Source organism: Mus caroli, unplaced genomic scaffold (genome assembly GCF_978045245.1).
Source record: "Mus caroli unplaced genomic scaffold, Mus_caroli_1 scaffold_6, whole genome shotgun sequence".
Classification (NCBI taxonomy): Eukaryota; Metazoa; Chordata; class Mammalia; order Rodentia; family Muridae; genus Mus; species Mus caroli.
The window spans coordinates 77709448-77730546 of record NW_028227261.1 but is presented as its reverse complement, the minus strand read 5'-3'; the positions used below and the strand labels follow the sequence as shown (position 1 = coordinate 77730546).

The window sequence follows — 21099 nt, the reverse complement described above, 5'->3', positions numbered from 1 at the left end:
GAGCAGAGTTGTGGAAGGACTTCTGCCCATTTCCACTTGACTGAGACTGGGGAATATTTCAACATTTGAACTATCTCAAGTTACTTTTATCTATGTTTTATAGGCAAATGGATGGAACTAGAAAATATCATCCTGAGTGAGGTAACTCAGATTCAAAAGGAGATGCATGGTATGTACTAATAAGTGGATATTAGCCAAAAAAATACAGAATACCCCAAGATATAGCTCACAGAATTCCAAAAGGTCAACAAGCTGAAGAGCCTAAGTGATGACGCTTCAGTCCCACTTTGTAGGGAGAAGAAAACAATCACAAAGTGCGTGGGGGGAGGAACCTGGGAGGGAAAGTGGACACAGTGGTGGGAGGTGTGGCAAAGGGAACCATGATGTGATCTTGGGTGGGGGAAAAGGACTCATGCCTTGAGGGCTGGTAGAAAGAATGGAAACAGGCAACCTCAGGATATAGGAGGTTGGGGGGAGGGACCCTCCAGAATGTACCAGAGACCTGGGAGGAGAGACCCTACCAGAACTCAAAGGGCAGGACCTTAGATGAAATGCCCACCTCAAGCAGAAAGACAGGGCATCTAGTGGGGGACAGTGTTGCCATTCCACCGTCAAAAGTCTGACCCATAATTGTTCCTATTTGAAAGAAATGCAGGGATGTGTGGAAAGTCGTGCAGCGTGCAGCGTGCAGCAAGCAATCTCTGTGGAGAGCCGTGCGCGTGCCGTGAGCAATCACCATTATAAGATGGCACTGGCCTCCGCTGTGACAAACTAGTAAACAAGCCTTGTGCGCAAGTGCGAGAGTGAACTCACTCCTAGTCACTGCCCATTCTCGGGGTGTAATAGTGGTGTGATGAGCGAGCAACGAATCAAGAGCTGTCACGCCACATCAGGTGCTGAAACGTCATGGCTGAGTGCTATATAACGGACTCCATTTTCTGGGGTCGAGATCTTCCTGAGAAGTAAGCAATAAAGCTTTGCTGCAGAAGATTCCGGTTGTCCTGAGTGTGTTCTTGTCGGAGGGGACAAAAGCTCGGGATAAGTGGCGCCGAAGACCCGGGGACTTTATACCATCACACCAGCGCAAGGAAGATCCCTCGTTCGCAGGGCGGAACCAGAACTGCGGGACACTACAGCTCTGCAAGGTAAGTATTGTCTTAAAATTTCTCCAGAGTTAGATGCCCTTTTGATTGTTTGCACGGCGATCGCACTTTCCCTTTCAGTTTCGTTTTGCTTCCACCTCTGGAACTGCTGACTGGTTCCCAGTTGCAGTCAGGCTCAGACAGCACCTGGACAGTGCCTGGACAGCGATTAGTTTCAGTCACGGTCAGGACTGGATAGCAGCAGTATGGGAATTTCTCACTCTGTAGTAGTGGCGTTAAGGTCAGTCCTGAAGCAGTGTGGCCTAAAAATCGCCACTAAGAGTATAGAGGCATTTGTCAGGGAGGTAGACCGTGTGGCACCATGGTATGCTTGCTCAGGTTCGTTAACTGTCACTTCTTGGGACAAACTGAAAGGAGATCTAGTTAGGGAACAGCAGAACAGCAAACTTAAAGCAGGGGTCATGCCGTTATGGAAATTGGTGAGATCGTGCTTAACAGATGAGGATTGTGAGCAGATGGTAGAAGCAGGGCAGAAGATTTTGGACGAAATTCAAGATAGTCTATCAGAGGCAGAGTGGGGAGAGAGATTGAAAGTTGGGACGAAACAAGGTGCACCGAAGAATTTAGGCCTTTCCACGGGCCTTGAGCCCGAGGAAAAGAGATATAAAGGAAAGAATGCCTTGGGAGAGATTAGAAAAAGGGATGGAAAGGGAGAGAAGAAGAGAGAAAGAACTGGAGAGGCACATAAGGAAAGGAGCCTCTACCCGCCATTAGATGAGTTTAAGGCATTAGCTGTCAGTAGCTCAGAATTGGATAAGGAACTTAGCTCCTCTGAGGAGACAGACTTAGAGGAAGAAAGATACCAGCCAGATGAAAGACAAGCTAATCAGTTACAGAATAACATAAAGAAAGCAAAAGTAGCTAGAGACAAATGTCAAATCACTATGCGATCTTCAGATCCGCAACCTCTGGGTCCTAGTACACCTCCGCCCTACGTGCAGAGGTATCAATCAGACTCATTCATTTCAAAAGAGGAACAGAGAAAAGTGCAGCAAGGGTTCCCAGTCTTTGAAGGCGCAGAGGGTGGACGCGTTCACGCCCCAGTGGAGTATATACAGATTAAAGAATTAGCAGAGTCAGTTCGTAACTATGGAGTCAATGCCAACTTTACTGTAGCCCAAGTCGAAAGGCTTGCGACTCTGGCAATGACACCTGGCGATTGGATGACCGTAGTAAAAGCCGCATCTCCTAACATGGGAATGTATTTAGAATGGAAAGCTTTGTGGCAAGACTCCTGCCAAGCACAGGCAAGGGCCAATGCCAATGTTGAAGGGGACCAAGGAACATGGACTTTTGAGTTGCTTACAGGTCAGGGACAACACGCTAATAACCAGACAAATTACCATTGGGGAGCTTATGCTCAGATCTCAGCTGCTGCAGTTAAGGCATGGAAGGTACTCTCTAAGAAGGGAGAGGCAAGTGGGCATTTGACCAAGATTACCCAGGGCGCACAGGAGTCATTCTCAGATTTTGTGGCTAGAATGACAGAAGCGGCAGGGAGAATTTTTGGGGATCCAGAAACAGCTATGCCTTTAATTGAACAGTTGATCTATGAACAGGCTACCCAGGAATGCAGGGCGGCTATTACACCTAGAAAGAGCAAGGGACTGCAGGATTGGTTGAAGGTTTGCCATGAGCTTGGAGGGCCACTCACTAATGCAGGTTTAGCAGCTGCCATTCTACAAGGGCAAAAACACCCTGACATGGCTGAGTTCAAACTCTGCTATAATTGTGGCAAACCGGGACACTTAAAAAAGGACTGTAGAGCCCTTGTCAAAAAGAGAGCACCAGGACTGTGTACTAAGTGTGGAAAAGGATATCATTGGGCTAGAGATTGTCGTTCAGTCAGGGACATTCGAGGCAGGCCCCTGCAGCCAGGATTCCCTCAAGCAGTAGATAATGAGACCATTCCAAAAAACCAGTACAGGGCCCTCAGGTCTCAGGGCCCGAAAACATATGGGACCTCGACAGGCAAAAGGTGGACCCCACAGTCCGCAGGGCAACAGAAGGATCAGCTGGGTTGGACCTCCGTACCACCACCTGATTCATGCTAATGCCCCAAATGGGGGTACAGCCTATTCCTACTGACTATAAAGGACCTCTGCCATCCGGGAGTGTTGGCCTAATATTGGGCCGGGCCTCCCTTACCTTACAAGGTCTTATTGTTCACCCTGGAGTCGTAGATCAAGACTATGAGGGGGAACTTCAAGTTCTCTGTTCCTGTCCTCAGGGTGTCTTTTCTATTTCACAAGGGGATAGAATAGCTCAGTTAATAATTTTGCCAAGCCTACATGGCTGTTTTCCTTCCTCTGGTGTCCCTCGAGCTACCAGAGGGATTGGTTCTACTGGAAATGATTCTGCTTACTTAGTGATGCCTCTTGACTCCAGGCCATTCTTAGAATTAGTTATAGAAGGAAAACAATTTAAAGGGATTTTAGACACAGGAGCAGATAAAATTATCCTTTCTTCCCAATGGTGGCCAAAAACTTGGCCCGTTACTCAGTCATCACGTTCTTTGCAAGGTTTAGGTTATCAGTCCTGTCCCACTATTAGTTCCCGTTCTTTGAGCTGGACAGCTCCTAAAGGTCAAACAGGACGATTCACTCCCTATGTTTTACCACTCCCAGTAAATCTCTGGGGGAGAGACATTTTACAGGCACTAGGACTGACCTTGACTAATGAATACTCGCCACAAGCTGTTCAAATAATGAAGAAAATGGGCTATAAAGAAGGAAGGGGATTAGGGAAAGGAGAGCAGGGTAAACTTGAACCTATCCCTCAAAAAGGTAATAATGGGAGACAAGGTTTGGGTTTTTTCTAGGGGCCGTTGAGGGCTCCATGCCCATACCATGGCTTACAGAGGAAGTTGTATGGGTTCCTCAATGGCCTCTCTCCTCTGAAAAGTTAGAAGCAGCTACAAAACTAATTTCTGAACAGCTACGCTTGGGTCATTTAGAGCCCTCTACCTCACCCTGGAATACACCTATTTTCGTAATTAAGAAAAAATCTGGCAAATGGCGCTTATTACATGATCTTAGAGCTATTAATGCACAAATGCGTCTATTTGGACCAGTTCAGCGAGGGCTACCATTGCTTTCTGCCTTACCCAAAATTTGGGAAATTATAATTATAGATATTAAAGATTGCTTTTTCTCTATACCTTTATGCCCTCAAGATAGGCAAAGATTTGCATTTACCATCCCAGCCATTAATCATTTAGAGCCGGATCAAAGATACCAATGGAAGGTCCTACCTCAGGGGATGGCGAATAGCCCCACCATGTGTCAACTGTATGTGCAATTGGCACTTAAGTCAGTTAGAGAGCATTTTCCATCATTACAGGTGATAATTTATATGGATGACATTTTGATTTGCCATAAAAATTCACAGTTATTGCAAGATGCATACCCTATATTAATAAAAATGTTAGGGCAATGGGGATTGCAGGTGGCCACTGAAAAGGTGCAAGTTGCTCGAATGGGAGCCTTCCTAGGGTCACTCATTTATCCTGACAAAATTGTCCCTCAAAAATTAGAGATTCGCAAAGATCAACTACATACCTTGAATGATTTCCAAAAATTGCTAGGAGATATTAATTGGCTAAGACCATTTTTGAAAATTCCATCAGCAGAATTAAAGCCCTTATTTGACATATTAGAGGGAGATACCCACATCTCCTCCCACAGAGCACTTACCCCAGCTGCATGTCAAGCTTTACAAACGATAGAAAAGGCCTTACAAGATGCTCAATTACAACGCATTGAGGAGTCAAAATCATTTGAATTGTGCATATTAAAAACTGCACAGTTACCAACAGCAGTCTTATGGCAAAAAGGACCCTTATTGTGGGTCCATCCTAATGCTTCCCCTGCAAAAATCATTGAGTGGTATCCTAATGCAATTGCTCAACTTGCACTTAGGGGGATAAAAGCAGCTATTACTTATTTTGGGAAAGAACCTCATATGCTAATCGTACCTTATACTTCTGCTCAAGTTCAAACCCTGGCAGCAACAACTAACGATTGGGCAGTCTTCGTTGCCTCTTATTCAGGACAAATAGATAATCATTATCCAAAACATCCAATTTTACAATTTGCCTTAAGCCAAGCCATAATGTTTCCAGTAATAACAGCCAAACACCCACTTCCGGATGGGGTAGTAGTGTATACAGATGGATCCAAATCTGGCATAGGTGCATATGTAGTAAATGGCCAAGTAACATCTAAACAATATAATGAGACATCACCCCAGGTTGTAGAGTGTTTGGTAGTTCTAGAAGTCCTTGAAACTTTTCCGGGACCGCTCAATATTGTATCTGATTCCTCATATGTGGTCAATGCAGTTAATATGCTTGAAGTTGCTGGCTTAATTAGACCCTCTAGCAAGCTTGCTCACATTTTTCAGCAAATTCAGTCAGCCTTGTTACATAGAAGACATCTTGTGTATATTACTCATGTTAGGGCTCATTCTGGCCTTCCTGGCCCCATGTCTCATGGAAATGACTTGGCAGACTAAGCTACTAGAATCGTGGCTGCTGCTCTGTCCTCGCAGTCAGAGGCTGCAAGGGAGTTTCTTAAAGCTTCCACGTGACGGCTGAAACATTACGCCGCCATTTCACTTTAACTAGGAAAGAAGCTCGTGACATTGTCACCCAATGTCAAAACTGTTGTCAATTTCTGCCTACTCCTCATGTAGGGGTAACCCCCCGAGGCATCAGACCATTACAGGTCTGGCAAATGGATGTCACTCATATTTCCTCCTTTGGAAGAAATCAATATTTACATGTTTCCATTGACACCTGCTCTGGTGTTATGTTTGCTACACCTTTAACAGGTGAGAAAGCCTCTCATGTTATACAGCACTGTTTAGAAGCATGGAGTGCTTGGGGCAAGCCCACAATTCTTAAAACTGATAATGGGCCAGCATATACCTCTACTAAATTTCAGCAATTTTGTCATCAAATGGATATCACTCACTTGACTGGCCTTCATTATAATCCTCAAGGACAAGGCATTGTGGAACGTGCTCACCGTACACTTAAGTCTTATCTCATAAAACAAAAAAGGGGAGTTGATGAGACTCTGCCCTCAGTGCCAAGAGTAGCTGTATCTATGGCACTCTTTACACTCAATTTTTTGAATCTTGACGAGCAAGGTTGCTCTGCAGCTGATCGACAGAGCTCAGACCCTGATAGACCAAAAGAAATGGTCAAATGGAAGGATGTCTTAACTGGTCTGTGGAAAGGCCCGGATCCTATTTTGATAAGATCCAGGGGAGCTGTTTGTGTTTTTCCACAGAGTGAAGACAACCCATTTTGGCTGCCGGAACAACTCACCCGCAAGATATTCATCAAGGATGGTGCAGAAGATGCTGACCTCCCGAGGACTGCTCCTGATCCTGACAATGCTGAACTTGTCTCAGGTTCCTAGTATGAGGGGCAAACAGAGATGGGCCATTCTTTCGACTTTCCCTAAACCAATGCCAGTTCGCCATAATGCTATAGTTTTTCCAAAATTCTTTACTACTAATAAAACATTAGATTTGCCATATCTACCCTATGATCCCACCCGAGCACCATTAGGGGAAAATCGCTCTTTATTAGAACAGGGTTCTTTATGTTTTCAAATGAATGGACCAGGAAAATGTATCAACCTCACAGCTCGAGCTTTGGGGAAGTTTAATGAGCACCGAGGAGGTTGGGTAAGCACAACCCAAGATACTTCCAATGCAGATATAACATTTACAAATCGGACCTTTTGGCAGGAGGCAATTTGGGTTAATGGTACATTTCTACCACCTAACTTTTCAGACAAAGAACGTCCCCACCAACCAAAAATAGCCCCTCATTGTAGCTTGGAAGATGAAGGGCTGATGATATTGAATCAGCACCTTGACCTGGCAGAAGAACAGATAGGAGTTCTATACCAGATGGCCCAGTTGGGTTGTGAAAGAAAACTGGAAGCCCTGTGTATTACCAGTGTCCAATATGAAAATTTTACTTATGCAGCTAATCTGTCTAGACAGCTTTCCTTGTATCTTGCAGGAAATTGGTCTGAGGGATTCGATGAGACTCTTGAGGCCCTGAGGGTGGCAGTTTTAAAGATCAACTCAACGCGAGTGGACCTGTCATTGACAGAGGGCCTTTCCTCCTGGATTTCATCTGCATTTTCTTATTTTAAGGAATGGGTGGGGGTGGGTTTATTTGGCGTTGCCACCTGCTGTGGACTTGTGTTCATGCTCTGGTTGGTTTACAAGCTCAGAACCCAACAAACACGTGACAAGGTTGTGATAGCTCAAGCACTTGCTGCCATTGAGCAAGGCGCCTCCCCCGAAATCTGGCTATCTATGCTCAAAAATTAGTTGACATTGGTGGCTGGCCTCTTTTGTAGAGTTCGCCCTAGGTCATTTAGTAGTTACTGTCACATAGCACTGCGGTATCCAGGGACGGGCAACTTTCCTCATGCACAGATCATCCTAAGACACGGGGCCCAGTGGCGATAGGGTTACCCTATGACAGGAAAAGCTGTGACATTGGAGGAACGACCTAAGACAGGAGCCACAGCGGATGGGCATAATTACACAGACCTAGTCCAGCCTCAATTTAATAAAATAAAAAGGGGGAGATGTGGAAAGCCGTGCAGCGTGCAGCGTGCAGCAAGCAATCGCTGTGGAGAGCAGTGCGCGTGCCGCGAGCAATCACCATTATAAGATGGCGCTGGCCTCCGCTGTGACAAACTAGTAAACAAGCCTTGTGCGCAAGTGCGAGAGTGAACTCACTCCTAGTCACTGCCCATTCTCGGGGTGTAATAGTGGTGTGATGAGCGAGCAACAAATCAAGAGCTGTCACGCCACATCAGGTGCTGAAACGTCATGGCTGAGTGCTATATAACGGACTCCATTTTCTGGGGTCGAGATCTTCCTGAGAAGTAAGCAATAAAGCTTTGCTGCAGAAGATTCCGGTTGTCCTGAGTGTGTTCTTGCCGGCGGGGACAAAAGCTCGGGATAGGGATGGAGATATAGAGAAGCCTGAGGAAAAGAAGGTTTAGCTCAAAGTGGGATCCATCTGAAGGGGAGGCCCCAAAGCCTGACACTATTACTGAGGCTATGGAGTTCTCACAAAAGGGACCTATAATGACTGTCCTCTTAGAGACCCAACAAGCAAATGAAAGAGTCAGATGCAGCTATTTTCACCCAACCAATGGATAGATGCTACAGATCCCTGTGGTTGAATTAGGGGAAAGCTGGAAGAAGCTGAGGAGAAAGGTGAACCTGTAGGAGGACCAGCATTCTCAATTAACATGAAATCCCTGGAGATCTCTTAAACACTGGACTACTAACCAGGCAGCATATGCAAGCTGATTGATATGAGCCCCCCAACACATACATAGCAGAGGACTATTGGGCCTGGGTTCAGTCAGAGTAGGTGCACCTAACCCTTAAGAGACTGGAGGCCCAGGAAGTTTAGAGGTCTGTTCAGGTGGGTAGACTGAAAGGGGAATAAAATCTGAAGTCTATAAATAAATAAATAAATAAATAAATAAATAAATAAATAAATAAATACATAAATAAATAAATTAGTTAATTAATAAAAATGAGAAATGTCTTCCACCTACAAAATTCTAATCAAGGTGATTACAAATTTTCATTATTTTAATTCTGAATATTGTACCCTCATGTACAATGAGATTAATGATTCCATAATGTCTCTTTTACATGGAGATGCCTATAAATATTGCATAGGGATTTTTGGTGACAATGTCACAGCATTTAGAAGCTATATATTATACTAGTAGTGCTGATAAATTTAAAACAAGAAATGGTATAAGCATAGTTCTTCAACTTTATTAGAAGTTAATACTATTAAAATAAGTCTATGGGATGTTGATTTAATAATACTAAATAAAACTGTATTATTTAATTCCTTTTATCATATTAACATTCTAAGGAAGAACAATTGAATGATTCTATGATATACAAAGAAAGCATTTACAAAACTATAAAAATGCATAAATCATAAAAATTCACAAGAAATCCGTGAGTAAGAAAAATTCATTTAGTGGATAGGAGCTAGTACACTTCTTCTAACATCATAAATAATGGGAATTTGTTCTTCCCACTCCTTCGAAATGATGCTGGTAGTACTTGCTAATGAAATGATATTTTAACAAAGAACTAAACAAAGGGATAAGTAAAACCATGTTTAATTTATGGAAGAAGTAAAGCATCTCTTTGAAAATATAAAGGAATAATCCCAACCATGACATTGAAACTCCACAAGCTGTTAAGCCATCAGAACAAGGTTTTTTGATACAAAGCTAGAAAACAAGTCAAAACATCATTCTACATAGTATAAACAAGCAAATTTAACTTATATGAAAAACAAAATATACATTAGTGTACAACCTAATTAAATGCTTAAGCATTAGACTAACACATGAACAGAAACTTTGAAACTATGATTATCCCAGTTGAAAATAATGATTGTAGAGATAGTTCCTGTACAAGGATAGGAAGGTATCACATGATAAAGATAATGTTTTTCATAAAATTGATCTATCATCATGGCTGAAACAACTAAGAGTGCATTTCTTAGCCCTTGGCAGAGAAGATTCCTCTTGAGGTAGATGGTAATTAATGCAGTGATCCACGACCACGACGGACAACATTCAGTGATTGAGATAATTTGGAGAACTCAGCCATAAATGGGATGTCTTATTCCAAATGCCTCCACTCAAGGCGCAGGGAATCTATGAAGAAAAGGGGGTGGAAGATTATAAGAGCTTGAGTTTGTGGATATCTTCTGGGAATGAACAATTTCTAAACGTGACAAGGCTGATGAACATATGAGCTCACAGAAACTATGCCAGCGAGACTTGTTGCTCACACTCAAGGTAGATATATAACCAACACAGAAGAGGAAAAGTTGGCATAATGTACTACCTCTAGCCAGTGATTGCTACTGGGAGAGAAAAAACATATTTCTCTCAGTGGTATGACCCTGGATATATTAACCACAGGGAAGGCCCATACTCAGAAATATTTGTTGGACACAAATTAGACTCCTTTTTTGGAGCTTGTTCTGTTCTGTTTTATTAGGAAAGAGGATGAAGATGAAGTTGGAGGATGGGAGAGAGGACTGAGAGAAGATGTGGTATAGAAAGGATTATGATAAAAATACTCTGCATAAAAATTCCAAAGAACAAATAAAAAATTAAAATGATTTAAAGATTCAGAAACTCATTTATTTGATCATGATGAGGTTTAAAGATTTAAACATTCTGAAATTGAATGAGAAAAGTAGTAGGAATTATGGGAAAAGTAATAAAAGTGGAAGAGCAGACACATTTGTTCAAATCATGGTCTAGATATGTATAATATTTTCAAAAGGTTAAAGTTTTATATGATTAAAAAATAGGCAAAAAAAACCCCTCATAATATTTAAAGCACAAACCACAATAAAGGATATGGAGCAACAAAGACTCTTATTCATTTTGCTAATTGTTAAAGTTCAACCTTATCTTTGGAAGATAGTTTGATGTTTTCTTAAAAAATATTAAAGGTAATATTACACACTTTATTTTATCCTAGGTGCTCAAAAGTACATTTTCCTGTAAAAAATCTGCACACATGCTCTTATAATTGCTAAAAACTGGAAATAATCAAGTTCCTTTCATACATGAATATATAAACTGTGATACAGACAAATTGTGGTCTATAATTTGGCACTAAAAAAGTTGAACTGTGCAAGGCATATAAAAATGAGGTCATTCTTGAACTAGAGTACTCATGCTCGGTGAAAACAACATTGGAATCCTAAAATCTGGAAAATTACTAAGTAATCAGAGAAAGGGCACACAAGTAAAGAGGCCTTAGAAAGCAAAGGTTTCCTGTTTTCTCAAATAATCATACTATGGGAAACATTGCAGATCATGTGTGGGATGTTTCCATGGGTTATGGAAGCAGATATATAAATTTGCTTAGATGGCACTGGCCTGAGTTCATATCCAGTTAGGAACATAACATAGAAAAGAATGGATCAGCAAGAATAGGTGCTCTAACATCTAGGAAGAGTAAGTCTAATATAGAAAGCTGATCGTGTAAGAGCCAAAATAATGAAAATAAGAGAAGTGGGGGGAACTCTTTATCCTTGACAGAACATGAGGAAAAGTCAGCAAATAATGACAAGACAGGAAATGTTTAGAACTGTATCTAAAAGAGAAAACAAGGCCATACGGCGAGTTGTGGAACTTGGCAGTAAAGATCAAATACATTGCTACAGACGTAGAAATGGATTAATTCTATGTATGCAATGAGAAATAACAATGAGGAGATTTTGAATGGTGAACACTGAGCTAAGAATCATCATATGTACCTTGCCAGAAGCTGGCTTGCAGACGCACCATCAGCAAATACTGTATCTCGACAGAGTATTGAGTCACTGAGTCACTGTCTTCTTCCTTTTTCCAGTTTCATAATTGTAATGCTTGTTGGTCTGTTTTGGTTTAATATAATGTAATGAAAGACTACCATATTAAATTATTAACTCTTTTTGATGTGGGATATCTTATGGCATAGACAAATGAAATTGATTATCAACTAGCAATAAAATTGAATGTAAATTTTCTTTGATAAGATAGAAGAGATAGATTGGTAGCAAAATTAGATAATAGAAGGTAGGTAGATAAGTGCATAGACAGTCAGACAGCCAAGAAAATAGATACTGACAGATAAACAGTTCAATACAACAAAATTTAGCCTTCCAAATGTTGGTGCCTATATGGATTTACATATAACATAGTTCTTATCTGGTTTTTTGTTGTTGTTGTTCTTAACTTTACTAAATCCAGGATTTGGGAAAAAACAAACAAACAAAAAAACAACTTCAAATTTAAAAATGCCCTCATCACGGTGATCCTATAGGAAGATTTGCAGTCTCAACTAACTCGGACCCATGAGATCTTGCAGACATTGAGCCACCAACCAGTCAGCATACACTAGCTATTCCAAGGCCCCCAACATATATAGAGCAGAGGACTACCTGGTTTGGCCTCAGTGGGAGAAGTACCTAACCATGGAGAGAGACTTGAAGCCACAGGGAGCTTTGAGGCTTGGCAGAGGATGGGGTGGGGGTTGGAACATCGTCTTGGAGACAGGGGGAGGAGGAACGGGTTTTGGAACTCTGGGACTGCAGACCTGGAGGGATAATGTAATGGCTGGAATGTAAAAAAATAAAAGTAATTTAAAAATTCCCTCATACTGGCTTGTAGAGCTTGTCTTTAGAGCATTCTCTTGACCAAAGCTTGGTAAGAGAGAGCTCTACCCACTCTGAGGTCTGAAACCATTCATCATGTCACCCTCAATTTTATAAGAAAGCTGACTGGTCAACCTACGGACAACAAATGTTGAAGCATCGTTCTTCCATGGACAGTGCTTTACGTCTAGAGTTCCTTCTCTGACATCCCTCAGTGATGGGGCACTAGCTAAAATAAACCTTTTCCTCTCTGCATAGCTTTTTGTTATAATGTTTACTATAGCAATAAAAAATAAATGAATGTAAGTTATAAATTATGTTCCTCGTCAGAATAGCCATCTTAATATAAAATTTATATGGATTATATTAATAAATATGTCCTTATAAAATTTAGAAGATTCAATTAAAAAACATATTGTGTCTGAGTGTTTGCCTACATGTCTTTTTGTGTACTGCAAGCATACCTAGTGTTTATGATGTCCAAAAGAATGGGTCAGATGTCCTGGAAATGATGTTACAGTTATGTGTGAAAGACCATGTAGGAACGTGAACTCAAACTTGGTTATTTGGAAAAAGCAGCCACTGCTCTCAACTATTGAGATATTTCACCAGTGCCCCAATTTGTAAACTTTTAATATGTAGAATTGTGCTATTAAACTTGTATATGAACCAAAACTGTGTATTCATGAATACTTCCGCATAAAAGAATGAGGGTCGTGTTTTTGATAAATATACATATGAAGATAGTTTAACATGTATTTTTGTTTTGTTTTGTTTTAGTAAAATGTCTGAAAATAGGAATGATGAAACGTTATCTCAGAAATGTTATCTCAGCATTCTGAAGATTTAAATGGGAATTGTTTATGCGGAGAAGAGGTCAGAGGATACAGAATCGTGGCACAGAAAGAGACACTTGGAGAGCTAGTCAAGGCCCATTGCACGAAAGTAATAGAAACATATTTTCATACATGTTATTCTTTATTTCAGAATCTATGGTAGTGGTCTATGAGTCACAGTATTTTCAACAGAATAAAGATGTCTTTCAACTTAAAATGTATTTTCAACAACCCTATCCAGGTAAACCATATGACAGTGGAAAATCCATTGATATCTTTGCTGGGAAAACTATAAATATCTCATTTTCCTATTAGTATTAAAAAGCAATGATTACTTTTTATCATTTATGCATGATGCTCATTCCATTTTGAATTCAGGAACCAGTGAAGAGTGTATGAAGACAAGACCATAGTGGAACACAAATGGGTCTTTCTTTGCACACCACAGTCAGAGTGAGAAATGTAGCAAGAGTAAGTGCTTCACCTGAGTTTCTATGCAAACTCACCTTTTGTTGAACTAGTGATATTTAAGCATGTGAAGGAATGCTTTTTGAGACAGCAGACTGAAATTTAGTCTTAGATTTTTATCTCTTTGGTCATAACCTTTCACTGGCAGTAATTTTCAAAATAAAATAATGGAATAGACCAAAAAAAATCTTTCAGTAACAAATTCATAATATTCATCACTATCTGTTAGGTGACAGGCATGTGCAATGTTATAGAGTATTCATACCAAAGTTTCACCAGATTGGCATATTTGACTTTTAATAGAGCTGTAGATAAAGTTGTAATGTTGTTACCTGTTTCCACCTTGAGCTCACACTCTTCTTTTCATTACAGTCTTGAATAAATACAATGTCAGATTTATATATAGAACTTGCTTAACTAGCCCCAATATCAATATCTGTTGCTTCCTTAAAAGAGCAGAACTGTTAATATGAATTGACAATTGACAACACTTCTGATGGCAAGGGAGTTGTTTCAAAGAGAGCCTGTGTCCATGTGGAGAAGAAGAAAATATAAGATTTGAAATAGAATGTACATCGTGTGTGTGTGTGTGATTTTTTTAAAAAAAATACATAGGGTCAATTGAAGAGATATATATATGATTCAGAAAAAAAGACCAGGTCTGGTGTTTCAAGGTGGTAATCTCTGCACTCAGGTAGCAAGATGATCAACAATTGTCAAGGTCAGTCTTGTCTATGGGGTAAGTAGAGACCAGCTTGGTGTAAATTACAGCCTATTTCAAAAACTAAAATTAATAAAATAAAGACAATGCATTGTTAAAGCTAAAATTCATAGATTATAGATTCAACAAGCTATAAAGTACAGCAGGGCGATGTGGGGAGAGGGGTGGCTTGTACCATGTCAGTCATTTCCTTAAAGATCACCATGAGGAAATATCCACTCACTGGCATTTCTAATGAATTAAAAAAAAAAAGTCTCAGAAGTAGTAATAAACAAGTTATGTTGCATTGAGTACCCAGGTTAGGGGCTGAAAAACTTAGGGATATTATTGCTGAGATGAAACACCACGACCAGAGCAACTTGGGGAGAAAGGGGGTGATTCAAATTCGTTTTCATAACACTGTTTATCAAATGGAACCTGGAACAATAACAGCTGATGCAGAGACTATCTAGGAGTGTTGTTTAATTGCTTGTTCCCTTGGCTTGCTTAGTATGCTCTCTTATATAACCAAGAACCACCTGACCAAGGATGGCCCTATTGACAATAGACTGGACCCTCCTCCATCAATCCCTAATTAAGAAAAATGCCCTACAGATCTATCAACAGCCTGATTTTATGAAGTTTCTACCCTCTCCAATGACACTAGCTTTTGTCAAGTTGACAGATAACTAGCCAGTACTTGGGCTAGCCTATAAGTTCTTCCATCTTTTTACCCACCAAGCAGTTGATTTTTTTTTTTTTTTTGCTTTGGATGCTAAATTATTTTTATTTAATAAAAGATATTTTGTGTTTGTAGTTTCTTTGTTACCCCAGCAAAGCATTTTAGATGCTTCATACTATTTTAGTTTGGTCCTATGGCACAAGTTAAGCAAGTGTTTCTTATTGTTTCTTACTTTTTACTTTTACTGAAGTACACATTTCAGGTAAAGAGAGATATCTTAAAACTAAGGGCATTCTCTTGTATAAACTTCTTTAGGGAGAGATAATATTCTAGAAAATAAAATGTAATAAGTTCATTTTCACCTCAGGTGACATATTTTCAAGATAGCTTGGTAGGACAGAAAAATGTCATTTATTAATTCAACAGATATATGTAAAAGACAATTAGGAAGTAAATTGATATTATATCTCTTTAAATTTACTTTAGAACTCTGAAAAAGACTGGAAAGAATGTTCAGTTTTAAGACTGCTGTTTTTGAAGATGTGAAGTTGTTGGCTATAACCTATGTAATGTAGCTCAGAAATCAAGATCCAGCAGCTCTGACACACCCTCTTCTAGCTTCCATAGTCAGCCCCACAATTATATGACAACTCTCTTTCAAACACAATCACATTCATGAACAATAATAAATCTTAAATACAATAAAAGAAATCTGAGCAATTGTAATTGATTGTGAGATGGATGCCCTGCTATACTTAACAATCCAAAGTTAAAAATTTTACTTTGACCCCTCAAACTACTTAATCATAAGAATTGATGCTCACAATTCAGTATACACAGCATTTTTCTAAATGAATAGCTCTGATTATTCCTTTAAACGTATAAAATAACAGCAAAAGTAATACATCTTCAACTCATTTAATGGCTTAAAGGGATATTCTTAATAAACCTCAGTCAAACTATTTGATAAAACATACCACTTTTTATCACAACCATCACTTGGGCTACTCTCCATTAACAAAATCTTCCCAATTGCCTCCTCTATGCTTCGACCTTTGTCTTTTTCACAAAAGACATTGATTTCATCTAACTAAACGTACCTATGTCTCATGCAGCTCAAAATGTCAATTGCTTCTTTAAACCAATTCTTTAATGGTATATGAGGTCAATTAAAGGCTTTCTTTTCCTCCACTTAACTTGACAACTTGTCAGTCTCTGCTTGTGATAGTGTAATAAACATGTATTTCCAGCATTTCTTTCCCCGTTTACAAATATAATTACATCTAGGATTTTTCCAGCAAAAATTTTTCAAAGACTTGTTATTTGGGGAGCAAAACAAGAGCACAGAAGTCTTAGAGCATGTTCAGTATCAACTCAAGTTATCTTTCATTCCCTACTTCAGTATGTGTACTGTTGTATAACTGCAAACAGTTATAATCAATAGGCTACATAATTTCAATGACTACCACTTTTGTCATTGTTTTATAAGTTCAAAAATCATAGAGCAGTAAACACAATGTCTTTGATGTCTTAGAGATGAAGAACTATAATATAACTTTGACATTATGTACCTCTACAAAACACCAACCATCTTAACGCCTTGGTTTATTTGCATGATCAAAGAAAACAACCTCTCTTACAATGTTTTATGAAGATTACATGAGGGTAATTTCCCTAAGATCATGGGACAGAAAGCTCTCAATTGAAAGTTAATGACTTGTTGTGATACATCATCTCTTCAACTATACTATTAATTCTAAAAAGAATACAAGATTCTATTGTAAAGAACAAGAAACAATACAACTTGTATAAAATCAAGGCTGCCACACAAATGTAATAGGGAATGAGAACTGGTATTTTTATCCAAAATGAGAAACTATCATCTTATATAGAGAAGAACTCAAAAGAGAGATAATTTAATTTCATCTGCAAGTATTACTTACTAGTTATGTGATTATGGGATAGGTCCTTTACTTCTTTGATTCTTCATTTCTTCACCTGAAAAATGAGGACATCATACTTAGTATATGTTCTTTTGAGTTTCTTAAATAAATCAATTTATTTATTCATTCTATGAATGAAAATTTATCCAAATATAAAATATGAAAACATTATATACTTTTATAAGCTATGAACGAGACAAAATATTCAGTCTCTCATTTTCTCTAAGTACTTCTTGCTACTTGAATTGTTATTAGAAGATTTTATGTAGCCCTTGTAGCTGGTCAGTTATTTGGAATTGTTTTTGTTTGTTTTGTTTTCAGGTGTGTGTGTGTGTTGTGTTGTGTTTTGTTGTGTTTTCACAAAATATAACCTATGTATTCTCTGAATAGCAGATTCTTGGAAATTATAAGAGACATCTTCCCAGGTATTCTGAATACATTTTTTTGAATACTGAACATTCCTTAATGGACTTCTATCACTCCAATGCATGCAAAAGAAAATATGTCCTTTCATTTATTTCCACATTGTGGAATAAATTAAAGTGATTAAAATTTATATTTAATTTAAAGGAATTTAATTTACTTATTTATATTTTATAGTTTAGCAATCAAATTGCTACAATGTTCATGTGAATGTCAATTTCAACATTATTAAATATGCTGAGATTACTGCCACAACATGAAATATTTAGTGTAAAATTCCAATACAAGATGTTAAGAATATGCTTTGTTGTCAATGGATGACTTCTCTCATTTTAATGCAATCCTGGGAAATTTATATCTCTAAATAGCTGGTTACTTGTAAATAGCAGAGAATTATATTTATCTTCCTGCTTTTTTTCTGCTTTATAATTATTAAGTAATATTTATTATAGGTTAACACTAGTTGATACTGAGTACATAAACAATATTATTTCTCCATCCCTGAAACTAATTTTCTACACAGTGACCATTCAGGCACTGAGTGCTAACAACTTGGCTTTTTAATGGCTTCTTGCACAGTGGTCTCTAAGTTTCTAACCTTTTGAAGCTGTTAAAACAAAGTCAAATAATGATACTGCTGTGACATAAGTGTATGCTAGAATCAATAGATTGTGCTTCTTGGAATAAATTGCAATTAAAGTGGGCAGTGCTTGATTGCTTGACAGTAGGCAGTCTTTCTTGCACAAACAAACTGAAGCCTTAGTCTGCTTCATAAAGTAATTAGTATGAACACTATATGCATTACATCTAGGAACCATCCATTGATAGTGACTCTTGTCTTGATCAGGATTGTACCCTTGAATTTGTCCTCTGTCACTTACAGGTAACCAGTCTACTGTTTGTTTATTCCTCTCTATAACAATCATTTTTAATTTTGTGGGATGAGAATACAATAATCATATTTTCTAAATCATCATCCCAACTCTAAAATTTTAGAAATGCCACAGGATTTTCAGCAAGTCTATGTCTTTAATACAAAATGATTCATGGACTGAGAAATGGAAAAGGCAACCTTGAGGTGGTAAAAGATTCCAGTGACTGAATATATTTTACAATGGAAAATATATATAAGCAATTTTATCTAGACTAGAAAATATAACAAAACAAATTTTCATTAAAACTTTGAATAATCTGAAGACGGAGTCAAACTTATTTTTTGAAAGTGGGAAATGCAATATTCTAGTGTATATTGTTGTTTTTTATTAATCTTAGCAATCTCTATTCTATATGACATTAGCAAGCATTACAAATTTATATGCTAAAGTAAAATAAACAATCTTTGAATAGACAATAATAAATCATTTAACATGCATATTTTCTCTAAAACATATTTATTGACTGCAGTATCTGCCTGCTTGAGATTTAATAAATGTTTGCTTTCTGAGAATGAGAAGGGGTATATATCCATACTCATAGACTAATTAATAATGTTATTTAATTCATAAACAATTAGAAAGATAAGCTCCACACACCAACTAATTAACATAATACTGAAATAATAATTGACAAAATGTATTAGAATGTATTCATATGTATTAATCATTTCAAATTCAAAATGTACTGACAGATTAAAAAATATATTATGTGTCATGTGTAATATCAACATGATAATATTTTTAGAAAAGTTGAAGACAAGTTTTAGTTATTGCCCATTATATGATAAAAGTGATACTCATATTAAAAATATAATTCTAACAGGGATAATTATTGCAGAAAATAAATTTAGTTGACAGTAAATGCTGCTAGATTTTCATTTTTATAAGTGATATGTATATTTTCAAAAAAACAAAAATTAGGATTATATAAAACCTTCTTCAAACCAGCCTCCATTGTCTAATATTTATGTTAGGTACACATTTAAAATATTTAAATATCAGTAAAATTTGCATTATATCTTTATTCTGATTTTATATATTTTTCAGAAAATATAATGTATGATTTTCTGAGTCATATGTCTCACTGGCCACTTAATGTGTGGACCAGTGCCATGTCCATTATCACAGCAGTATTACAGGGACACAGATTCCCTTTGTGCACATTATCATTATCATTTGAGGCCATTCATGACTGCCATTGTAACTAACATATAATACAATGGAGTTTTATTTTTAAAAGTCATCATAAAGAGCTTCTATGTAAGACAATTGCTGGTATGTTATACAATCCAAAATATTAATGAATAAATTTGCAGTAAGATAACATACAAAAATAGAGGTAATAATACTCATACATTATGCAACCTAAATAAGTATAAACTGATACACTCATAGAAGGATCTATTAGTTCTTTTTTTTTTTTTAACTTTTTTTAAAAGATTTATTTATTTATTATATGTAAGTACACTGTAGCTGTCTTCAGACACTCCAGAAGAGGGCACCAGATCTCGTTACGGATGGTTGTGAGCCACCATGTGGTTGCTGGGATTTGAACTCTGGACCTTCGGAAGAGCAGTCGGGTGCTCTTACTCACTGAGCCATTTCACCAGCCCCTATTAGTTCTTTAAACCTGATATATTTTTGAATTTCCATGGAGTCTATTTTGGCCATGTGTTTAGCTAGATGTTTCTAACCAAAGGTTCCATGTAGTGTTAAAAGATATGTAGTTAGAGCATTTTTTCACCCATAATTTGGGGACTCCATTTGGATATATACATGTATGTGTGTGTACATAAATATGCATATATATATGTGTGTGTGTATTATAAAGAAGCATCTACAGTAGTAAATTTCCATTTAATTTTTCAAATGGCCTTTATTAGTCAACTGCCCCTCCCCATATTCCTACATTAACCCAATTCTTCCATTGTTATTTTCATTCCATTTAATATTACCACTGTGTCTCTATAGACTATATATTCTATATTCCCTTAAAAGTGAGAATCATCCCTACAGTTCCATAGATAATACCAAATCTCCATGGTTATATGAATTTTCCTTTCATGCTGAAGGCTTAAAAGATGATACACTTTCATTCTCTTGGCCCTATGACCCTATAGAAAAACCAGCAGGCCCAGCTAACACAGACCCCAGGAAGATATCAGAGACTCATTCACCAACTAGGAGCTTACAAGTTCTAGACCAAGGCCCTTAGCACAAAAATAGCAGAGGTCTGTCTGGTCAGGCCTCAGTGGGAGAAGATGCACTTAATCATTGAGCGATTTGAGATCCCAAGGAATGGAGAGTCCTGGAGAGGGGATCACACTTCCAGAAGCAAGATGAAAGAGGAATGGGATGAGGAACTGTGTGAGGGATGACCAAGAGAGGGGTAATATTTGCAATGTAAATAAATAAATAAAATATATTTTTAAAAGATGACATTCACATATAAGGGAAAACATAATATTTGTCTTTGAGATTTGGGTTACTTTATTCAGGATGTTTTTCTTGTTCTATATGTTTATCTATAAATTTCATAATTTACTTTTTTAAATAGGAAAAATATTCCATTGTGTAAGTAGAGTAAAGTTTTAAATTTTACCCCCTGACAGTTATGGAAATTGAATATTTCATTTACTAAGAACTGTAGCCATTTCTGTAGCTCATATATTGGTCTGATTATATTTTTTTGGCAGGA

General features: G+C 37.9%; 1 protein-coding gene across 23 annotated transcripts in view; it reads right to left on the bottom strand.

Moving 5' to 3' along the window:
• The window catches only part of Ptprd (protein tyrosine phosphatase receptor type D), a 2287128-nt gene that overhangs the window by 2006528 nt on the left and 259501 nt on the right, over positions 1–21099 (bottom strand). For all 23 annotated transcript variants that reach the window (XM_085839214.1, XM_085839210.1, XM_085839224.1 and 20 more), the window contains exon 2: positions 17044–17098. The gene's annotated coding sequence lies outside the window, so the exon portion shown is untranslated. The remainder of the gene's footprint in view (positions 1–17043; positions 17099–21099) is intronic.